Below are 11488 nucleotides of genomic sequence, written 5' to 3'. Positions count from 1 at the left end.
TTCCTGATCTCAGGGAAAAAGCTCTCAGTTTTTCCCCATTGAGGATGATGTTAGCTGTGGGCTTTTCATAAATGGCTTTTATGATGTCTAAGTATGTTCCTTCTATCCCGACTTTCTCAAGGGTTTTTATTAAGAAAGGATGCTGAATTTTGTCAAATGCTTTTTCTGCATCGATTGACAGGATCATATCATTCTTATCTTTCTTTTATTAGTGTGATGTATACATTAATTGATTTGTGAATGTTGAACCAGCCCAGGAATGAATCCCACTTGATTATGGTAAATAATTCTTTTTATATGCTATCGAATTCGATTTGCTATTATCTTATTGAGAATTTTTGCATCCATATTCGTCAGGGATATTGGCCTGTAGTTCTCTTTTTTTGCTGGGTCTCTGTCTGGTTTAGGAATCAAAGCAATGCTGGCTTCATTGAATGAGTCTGGAGGTTTTCCTTCCCTTTCTATTTTTTGGAACAGCTTGAGAAGGATAGGTATTATCTCTGCTTTAAATGTCTGGTAGAATTTCCCTGGGAAGCCATCTGGTCCTGGACTCTTATTTTTTGGGAGATTTTTGATAACTGATTCAATTTCTTCTCTGGTTATGGGTCTATTCAAGTTTTCTATTTCTTCCTCTTTGAGTTTTGGAAGTGGGTGGGTGCCTAGGAATTTGTCCATTTCTTCCAGGTTGTCCAGTTTGTTCGCATACAATTTTTCATAGTATTGCCTGATAATTGCTTGTATTTCTGAGGGATTGGTTGTAATAATTACATTTTCATTCCTGATTTTATCTATCTGGGTCATCTCCTTTTTCTTTTTGAGAAGCCTGGCTAGAGGTTTATCAATTTTGTCTATTTTTTCTAAAAATCAACTCTTGGTTTCATTGATCTGCTCTCCAGGTTTTTTAGATTCTATATTGTTTATTTCTGCTCTGATCTTTATTATTTCTCTTCTTCTGCTGAGTTTGGGGTGTCTTTGCTGTTCTGCTTCTATTTCCTTTAGTGTGCTATTAGATTTTGTATTTGGGATTTTTCTTGTTTCTTGAGATAGGCCTCGATTGCAATGTGTTTTCCTCTCAGGACTGCCTTTGCTGAATCCCAAAGCATTTGTATTTTTGTATTTTCATTTTCATTTGTTTTCATATATATTTTTTAATTTCTTCTCTAATGCCTGGTTGGCTCATTCATTCTTTAGTAGGGTGTTCTTTAACCTCCATGCTTTTGGAGGTTTTCCAGAATTTTTCCTGTGGTTGATTTCAAGTTTCATAGCATTGTGGTCTGAAAGTATGCATGGTATGATCTCAATTCTTGTATACTTATGAAGGGCTGTTTTGTGACCCAGTATGTGATCTATCTTGGAGAATGTTCCATGTGTACTTGAGAAGAAAGTATATTCTGTTGCTTTGGGATGCAGAGTTCTAAATATATCTGTCAAGTCCATCTGATCCAATGTATCATTCAGGGCCCTTGTTTCTTTGTTGATCCTGTGTCTAGATGATCTATTCATTGTTGTAAGTGGGGTATTAAAGTCCCCTGCAATTACCACATTCTTATCAATAAGATTGCTTATGTTTGTGATTGTTTTATATATTTGGGGGCTCCCATATTTGGCACACAGACATTTATAATTGTTAGCTCTTCCTGATGGATAGACCCTGTAATTATTATATAATGCCCTTCTTCATCTCTTGTTACAGCTTTTAATTTAAAGTCTAGTTTGTCTGATATAAGTATGACTACTCAAGCTTTCTTTTGACTTCCAGTAGCATGATAGACAGTTCTCCATCCCCTCACTTTCAATCTGAAGGTGTCTTCAGGTCTAAAATGAGTATCTTGTAGACAGCAAATAGACGGGTCTTGTTTTTTTATCCATTCTGATACCCTATGTCTTTTGGTTGGAGCATTTAGCCCATTTACATTCACTGTTATTATTGAAAGATATGGGTTTAGAGTCACTGTGATGTCTGTAGGTTTCATGCTTGTAGTGATGTCTCTGGTACTTTGTGGTCCTTGCAACATTTCACTCACAGAATCCCCCGTAGGATCTCTTGTAGGGCTGGTTTAGTGGTGATGAATTCCTTCAGTTTTTGTTTGTTTGGGAAGACCTTTATCTCTCCTTCTATTTTGATTGACAGATTTGCTGGATAAAGGATTCTTGGCTGCATATTTTTTCTGATCATCACATTGAAGATTTCCTGCCATTCCTTTCTGGCCTGCCAAGTTTCAGTAGATAGGTCTGCAGTTAGTTTTATGGGTCTCCCTTTATATGTTAGAGTGTGTTTATGCCGAGCTGCTTTCAGAATTTTCCCTCTATCCTTGTATTTTTCCAGTTTCACTATTATACGTCGTGCAAAAGATTGATTCAAGTTACTTCAGAAGGGAGTTCTCTGTGCCTCTTGGATTTCAGTGCCTTTTTCCTCCCCCAGATCAGGGAAGTTCTCAACTATGATTTGTTCAAGTACACCTTAAGCCTCTTTCTCTCTCTTCTTCTTCTTCTGGAATTCCTGTGATATGGATATTGTTCTGTTTGACTGCATCACTTTGTTCTCTAATTCTCCCTTCATACTCCAGGATTTTTTTATCTCTCTTTTTCTCAGCTTCCTCTTTTTCCATAATTTTATCTTCTAAGTCACCTATTTTCTCCTTTGCCACTTAAATCCGTGCTATGTCTGCCTCCATTTTATTTTGCACCTCACTTATAGCATTTTTTAGCTCCTCATGACTATTTCTTACTCCCTTGATCTCTGTAGCAATGGATTCTCTGCTGTCCTCTATGCTTTTTTCAAGACCAGTGATTAATTTTCTGACTATTATTCTAAATTCTTGTTCTGTTATATTGCTTAAATCGGTTTTGATCAATTTGTAGCTGTCGCTGCTTCCTGGAATTTCTTTTGAGGAGAATGCTTCTGTTTTGTCATTTTGGGTAGTCCCTGCAGTAGCTCCAAACTGCAGGGCACTTTGCTGTCCACAGTAACTTGTATTGGTGGGCGAGACTGCAGTCAGACCTGATGTCTGCCTCCAGCCCACCGCTGGGGCCACAGTCAGACTGATGTGTACCTTATCTTCCCCTCTCCCAGGGGCAGGACTCACTGTGGAGTGGTGTGGCCCCAGTCTGGGCTACTTGCACACTGCCAGGCTGTGGTGCTGCTTCAATGGGATCTGGCCAAGGGCATATTAGCCAGGGTGGATCTGCAAGGTGCATAGGGGTGGGAGGGGCAGACTTACCTTGCTTTGCCATTGGTGGTTCCCTGCGGGAGGGGTCCTGCCACACTGGGAGGGAATCAGCCCTGTTGGAGGGATGGATCCACAGAAGCACAGCATTGGGCGTTTGCGTGGTGCAAGCAAGTTCGGTGACGGGAACTGGTTCCCTTTGGAATTTCGACTGGGGGATGGGAGAGGAGAATGGTGCTTGCCAGCGCCTTTGTTCCTCCACTGAGCTGAACTCTGTCTTCCAGGGCTCAAGAACTTTCCCTCCCAGTGTCCCCTCGCCCTCCCTGCTCTCCAAGAGCAGAGCTGTTGACTTTTAACATTCCAGATGTTAAGTCCTGCTGGATTTCAGAACTCACGGAGTCTGGCCCCTCTGCTTTTGCAAGCCAGACTTCAGGGGCTCTGCCTTGCCAGATGGGCTGCTCCTCCACTGCCCCGGCTCCCTCCCGCCAGTCAGTTTAGTGTGCACTGCCTCTCCGCCCTTCCTACACTCTTCTGTGGGCCTCTTGTCTATGCTTGGCTCTGCAGAGTCCATTCTGCTAGTCTTCTGGCGGTTTTCTGGGTTATTTAGGTAGATGTGGGTGGAATATAAGCGATCAGCAGGACAAGGTGAGCCCAGCGTCCTCCTACACTGCCATCTTCCGTGCTTCCTTTTTATGGTTGTTTTTCAAACCTATTGTTCATTTTAGTTGGTTTATACCCTGCCTTTTCACTCTCTTAATGCTATCTTTTGGAGTTTTAAGGGTCTTAATTTAAATTAAGATGAATTTATCAATCTTTTTTTAATAGCTGATGTTTTCTGTATCTTGTTTAAGAAGTCTTTGCTCATCTCAAGGTCATGAGGATTCTCTCTTATGTTTTCTTTTAGAAGTTCTATTGCTTTATCTTTCACATTTAAGTCTATTACCCTTTTCAGATTAATTTTGTGCATTATGTAAGTTAAGGGTCAAGATTCATCTTTTTTCTGTTACATATCCAGTGATCCAGCACCATTTACAGAGGAAAAGAGGAATTATCCTTACTCCTCTGAACTGCAGTGGTGTGTTTTCTGTAAACTGGTGACCATGTGTGTCTGAATTTATTTCTGGGTTCTTTATTCTGTTCCATCACTACACAGAGCACATTGGCTTAATTATTGTAGTTTTTTTCTAAGTATTGATGCATGGTTATGTAAATCCACCAGTTTTATTCTTCCTTCATACTGTATTTGCTTTTCTATGTCCTTTGCATTTCCATATAAATGTGTAAGTGTGGAAAATCTCAGCTCAAAATTTGGATTACATTGAATTTATGGATAAATTTGGGGGGAAACTGACCTTTTAACACTTTTCATTTTTCAATATATAAATATTATATAAGCCTTCTTTAATTTCTCTCTGCAATGAGGAGCCTGGGTGGCTCAGTGGGGTGCCCAGGTGGCTCAATCGGTTCAGTGGCTAACTTCAGCTCAGGTCATGATCTCGTGGTTTGTGAGTTTGCGCCCCATTTCAGGCTCTTGGGCTGACAGCTCAGAGCCTGGATCCTGCTTTGGATCCTCTGTTTCCCTCTCTCTCTGCTCCTCCGCTGCTTGTTCTCTGTCTCTCTCTCTTTCTCTCTCTCTCCAAAATAGACAAACATTAGAAAAAAATTAAAAAAAATTTCTCCTAGCAATATATTGGAGTTTTCAGTGGTTAGCTCACAAATTTATTGGATGAATTCAAAGATATTTGATGTCTTTTATTATTTAAATGTTTATATTTTTCTACAATACATTTTGGACTACATTTTCTAGTTGGTTGTTCTTAGTATACAGTTGATTTGCTATGTTGAAAAACTTTGCATGTGTTTGAGGATGATTTGTAGCCATTTTTTATGTTGTTTTGTGAGATTCTTCTTGATTTTTGGGATCTCCTCATAAACTAGGAATACTATTTTCTCTCTGGTATGAGTTATAATAAAAGTTTTTCTCACATTACCATTTGTGGTAAAATTCATTTTTGTGCTTTCACCATGGACCAAATTATTTAAATACTAGAAGGATCTTACACATATTCTAGTATAAACTCAATCTGTTTATAGAGAAGAAACTGTGGCTTAGAATGTCTGAGTGATTATGGCCAAACTACTAGGTAATGACAGAGGCTGAATTTGAATGTAAGCCTCAGTAAAGTGCTTTATTCACCATGGTGTCTCCATTAAACAGTGCTTTATATTAAGGCGTGATTGACTTGTGATGTGGAATATTTTTTTCTTTATATTAGATTGTAAACTCCATAAAATAGGAAATTGTATTTCTTCAAAGACAGCTACAGAACTGCATATATCATAGGTATCCAATAAAGGTTTATTAAGTTGAATAATTGAAAGAATAATATTCCACAAAGAAGAGCTCAGGTCTAGGTGGTTTAACTGGAAGATTCTATAAAATATTTAAAAAACATATAATACTAATTGTATACAAACTCTTTCAGGAAATAGATCCAACAAAACTCATTTAATGAAGCCACTGTTACTCTAATACCAAAAGCAGTTAAAGAAATAACAGGAAATGAAAACTATGGACCAGTATCTCTTATGAACATAGAAGCAAATGGTCCTTGACAAAATGTTAGCAACCTGAGTTTAGTAACATATAAAAAGGATTATCACCATGACCAAATCATGTTTATTCTGGGAATGTGAGGTTGATTTATCTTTTTATTCTCCTTCAATTATTTCCATTATATGAATGTTAATACCTCTTGTAGTTCCACAGTTCTTGGATACTGTTTTTTTTTTTTCCAGTCTTTTTTTTCTCTTTACTTTTCAGTTTGGGAAATTTCTTTTGTCATTTTCTCAAGCTTGGAGATTCTTCAGCTGTGTCCAGTATTCATTTCTGTTATGGTGTTTTTGATGTCTAGCATTTCTTTTTTATTCTTTCTTGGAATTTCCATCTCTCTGCTTACACTTTCCATCTATTCTTGCATACTGCCTACTTTTTCCATTAAAACTATTAGTATGTTGATCACAGTTAAAAAAAAATCCTGGTCTGATAATCCCAACATTCTTGCTATATCTGACTGCAGTTCTGGTGCTTTGTGAATATCCTCAAACTATGCTTTTTGCCTTTTAGTATGCTTTTTAATTTTTTGTGATAGTGGACAGGAAGTACTGGGTAAAAGGAACTATGGTAAGAAGGGCTTTAGTAATGTAGGGATCAGGTGCCATCCTAGGATTAGGTCTCTGTTGTGAGTGTGAACTTCTCTGGTGCCTCCTAGTTTTTCCCTTACTTAACTGGAACATGATGGCTACAGGGAGATGGAGTTTGGTACTTTCCTTCCCCAGGTAGGTTAGACTTTGGTTAAACCTCAGCAGGTTAGGTTCTGGTAAAATTGTTTCTGCTGAGGGCAAGTTTTGTTAAGAAGAACAGAATGACCTGTTGTTTTTTGAAATGGTTCCATTTCCTCTCCTCCTGCCAGAAGCATTAGGTGATTTTTCTCCACTATTCACAGTGAGAAAATGGTAGAACTTCTGGAGGTAAAATTCACAAAAGTGTGGGACCCCTGAAGACTGGGTCCCTCTAGAGGTTTTAATCTCTCAGATTTATCCATATTGAGCTTCCAACAGTTGTCAGTTTTTTGTCTAGGTTTTCTTATGCCAGCACTAGTCCCTGCAGACTTTTCTACTCTTGTATTTCTACTCCAGTAAGCCATGATTCTCTCTTTCCACCTCTCTGTCTCCACCTTTTGGGGTAGAAGTTTGTCCTGTGGCTTCACATCTCTGATGGATCTAAGAAGAGTTGTTGATTTTTCAAGTTTTTTCTTCTTCTTTTTCCTCCTCTTCTTCTTCTTCTCCTTCTTCCTCCTCCTCCTCCTCCTCCTGCTCCTCATCCTCCTCCTTCTCCTCCTCCTCCTCCTTCTTCTTCTTCTTCTTCTTCTTCTTCTTCTTCTTCTTCTTCAGCATTTTATTTGTTATTAGGATAGAGTAGTGACTTCTAAGCTCCTCATACTCCAAGGTTTATTATCAAAAGTAGTTTGTATGATACAATAGAATAATGTACAAAAGCCATATGATTATCTCACTGGATGTAAAAAAATTGAAATTATACACCATGCATTTATGATAAAAGTTCTCAGCAAATTAAGAACAGATGAGACTTTCATCATCCTGATAAAAGGGCTATAGTTAATATCATACTTAATATTAAAAGCTTGAATGCTTTCTGTCCTTAACATTTGAAAGGAGACAAGAATGTTTGTTCTAGCCACTTTTATTCAGTGTTGCACTGGAGATTATACTCAGTACAGTAAGGCAAGGATAAGAAATTAATGACATACGTTGTAGGGTAAGAAGTAAGATTAACTTTATTCACAGATAGTATGATTTATATGTAGGAAATCTTAAGGAATCTGTTAAAAAGCTGTTAGAATTAACAGTCAAATTTGTCAAGGTCACAAGGTACAAGATCATTTTACAAAAATCAATTATTTTTATCTATTAGCAATTAACAACCCAAAAATAAATAACATAAAATTTTAATTATAGAACCAAAAAGAATAAAATACTTAGGCATAAATTTAACAAAAAAAAGAGTAAAAAACTGTATGCTGAAGAATACAAAACATTACTGAGAGAAATTGATGAAGACCTAAGTAAGTGGAGAGGTATACTATATTCATAGATTAGAAGATTTAGTTTAGTTAAAACAGCAGTTCTTCTCAAATTGATCTATAGATTCAACAGAATCCCTATCAAATTCCTGGCAGTGTTTTTATAGAAATTGGCACATAGATCGTAAAATTTAAATGGAAATGCCTGGTACCTAGAATAAACCAAACAGTTTTGAAAAGGAGGACAATGTTGGAAGACTTATACTAATTTTCAAAGCTTACTATACAGCAACAATAATCCAGACAGTGTGATACTGGCATCATGAACTATAGATCAGTGAATAGAACAAAGGGTCCACCAATAAATTTACATTTATAGTCACTTAATTTTTGATAAACTTGAAAGTTAATTTAGTGGAATAAGTACCACTTTTTCAACAAGTGGTACTGGAACAATTGGGTATCTATATGCAAATTAATAAACAAACAAACCTCAATCATTACTTCACATCATATACAAAGTTTTACTCAAAATGGATCGTAAATCTAAATATAAGATCTGAAAATCTCATACTTCTAGAATTAAACAGGGAAGAAAATATTTGTGACCTTGGATTTCTTAGAACACAAAAGACATGAACAATAAAAGATAAATTAAAACTATACTAAAGATGGGATTAATAAAATGAGAAAAAGACAAGCAAAAAGAATGGGAGAGGGGTGCCTGGGTAGCTTAGTTGGTTAAGTGTCCGGCTCTTGGTTTCTGTTCAGGTCATGATCTTGTGGTTCATGAGTTTGAGCCCTGCATCAGGCTCCACACTGGCAGTGCAGAGCTTGCTTGGGATTCTCTCTCTCTCTGTCTCTCTCTGTCCCTCCCATGCTTGCATGCTCTCTCTCTCTCTCAAAAAAAAAAAAAAAAAAAAAGGAATAGGCAAAAACATTTGCAGATTATATATCTGATAAAGTACTTCCAGAGTAAGAAAAAATTTCTTACAATAAATAATCTGAAGATGCACAACCCAATTTAAAAAAAAAGTGTAAGGTTTTGAATAGATCACCAAAAAAGGTCTATGAATAGTAAACAAACAATCATGAAAAGATATTCAGCATTTTAACTCATTAGGGAAATTCAAATTATAAGCCCCAATAAGAAACCATTACACATGGTTCTGTTATCAGAAAAGAAATAATATTGTTACTGAGGTTACAAAGAAACTAGAACTCTCATACCTTGCTGATAGAAATGGAAAATGATACAACTACTTTGAAAAGTTGCCTGGCAGTTTCCTAAAAAGGTGAACCTATATTTACCATGTAGCCTAGCAATTTATTTTCTAGAAACAGTATCTGCCCAAGAGAAGTGAAATCTTATGTCAGATAAAGATTTGTTGTATCTGAATGCTCATGTTACATCACAACTCTAAATATTTGGAAGCAATTCAAATGTCCATCATCTGAAGAACAGATAAATAAAATGTGGTATACCTATATAATGAAATAGTACTCAGGAGTAAAAAGGAGTGAACTACTTACACATGCCACAACATGAATTAACTTAAAAAACATGGTAAGTGAAAGAAGCCATAGAAAAAAGAATATATATTGTATGATTGCATTTATATGAAGTTTATAGAATAGGCAAAACTATAGAAACAGAAAGCAGGTTGCCATACTAGGAGTATGAGCAGGGATTTAGGGCCCATGGTGGGTGATAAAAGTGTTCTAAAGCTTGAATCTGATAATGGTTACAGAACTGTATAAACTTACTCATCTGACCTGTACACTCCAAATGGGTAAATTTTATGGTATTATAAATTATAATTTAAAAAGCTGCTAAAGAAGTGGAAATCTCTAAAGAGGAAGTTATACCATATGCCAGTAGCTTAGAAGGAATCTTTCCTAAATGATTGTTGCTTATTTCTTACTGAAAAAACCATTTTTTAAATATTTATTTTTGAGAGAGAGAGAGACAGACAGACAGAGCACGAGCGGGGGAGGAACAGAGAGTGAGAGAGACATGGTTTTGAAGCAGGCTCCAGGTTCTGAGCTGTTAGCACAGAGCCCCCCACCAGGCCGGAGCTCACGAACTGCGAGATCATGACCTGAGTCAAAGTCGGACATTTTGACTGAGCTACCGAGGGATCTTGGTTGTTTCTTACTTTTAAAATGAGTAGGGTTTTAACTTTTTAATTTTTTGCTTTTTGAATAGGCTACTTCCTGATGGTTCTCAGGAGGAATTATTCCTCTGAGCAGATGTACATTATGGATCATGCCAAGTCTCTTACTCAATGGAGACAGTTGTCAACACACAGTGAGACTCAGCTGGAGGGTGCTCAATGAGGCTTCTGGGGAGGCTTCCTTCAGGTTTTCCTCTGATTACTCCAGCTGAGCACTCAAGAAGAAAGGCAAAGCCACAGGGAGGTGTATTAATTAAAATGTCTCCTTTTTGTTGGGTTATTGTCCTCCTTACTTTTAGAAGGTTACAGTTGGGGGCGCCTGGGTGGCGCAGTCGGTTAAGCGTCCGACTTCAGCCAGGTCACGATCTCGCGGTCCGTGAGTTCGAGCCCCGCTCAGGCTCTGGGCTGATGGCTCGGAGCCTGGAGCCTGTTTCCGATTCTGTGTCTCCCTCTCTCTGCCCCTCCCCCGTTCATGCTCTGTCTCTCTCTGTCCCAAAAATAAATTAAAAAAAAACATTGAAAAAAAAAAAATTTAAAAAAAAAAAAAAAAAAGAAGGTTACAGTTGTGGGTTGACAGTTTTTTCTTTCCTTCCATCTCCAGCATAGTTGCATGGTGATACGATCCCACATTTTAATATTCAGGAACAGTCACTTAGGTAGATTAATAAGCAGGAATATCTAATTACCAATTGGGATCAGGAAGAAAAATATCCACTTTCAAAATGGGCCTATTGGGAACTATTTTGAAAGGAAGCTTTCACTACAGATTTCTTTCTGGTGTAGCTCACTTGGACATAACAGGACAGATCTTGGCCCTGGAGCTTTTCAGTGTCCAACTTCCTGTTACTCCATGGGAGGTATAGCAAGAGACATGAAATAACCCGAATCGCTGGGTTTATTTCCAATGTTTGTTTAGACCGCCACTGCCAATTAATAAGGAACAGGAGAAACATGCCTCTTAGGGAATATAGAGAAAATATTGCTTTGATCTTATCTGTGCAATTATTGAATGTGTTTTCCATTTGACCAGTGCCCCCATCTCTCTTTGCACACAAAAAGCCTGAAACAAACAAAAAGAAAGAAACCATCAACTTAAATTGGTTGTTATTCAGAGCCTTTTTGATGTCATGTTTTAATTTAAAGATTACTCTGCCCATTGTAAGATCAGAGGCTTATATTTTCAGGGCCATATGCCTCATATCCATGAATGGATACCCTGTGTATCTCAGTGGGACTTAAAAGCAGAGATGGTTGCAGAATGGTGCTTTCTTCCTTTTGCTTGATTTTTCTGAAGAATGTAATCTGCGTGTATTAAGGTGACCTCTTTGGCATTAATGTTTACTGACATGTTTGGATAGACAATAGCATATTTTTAATAGGCATTTCTTTGTTTGCTTGCCAGCACTAGACCTGTTAAAGATTCTCCCATAAGAGTGGAATGCCCCCCCCCCCCCATCATTTTGGAAAGTTACTGTGTTCTACTTACTGAATCAAAACATTCTTTCTCCATTTCTTCTTCTTCTTCAGAATAGGATGTTCC

The sequence above is a fragment of the Panthera onca genome, chromosome A2 (genome assembly GCF_046562875.1).
Source record: "Panthera onca isolate mPanOnc1 chromosome A2, mPanOnc1 haplotype 2, whole genome shotgun sequence".
Classification (NCBI taxonomy): domain Eukaryota; kingdom Metazoa; phylum Chordata; class Mammalia; order Carnivora; family Felidae; genus Panthera; species Panthera onca.
Note: the sequence above shows the minus strand (reverse complement) of the source record.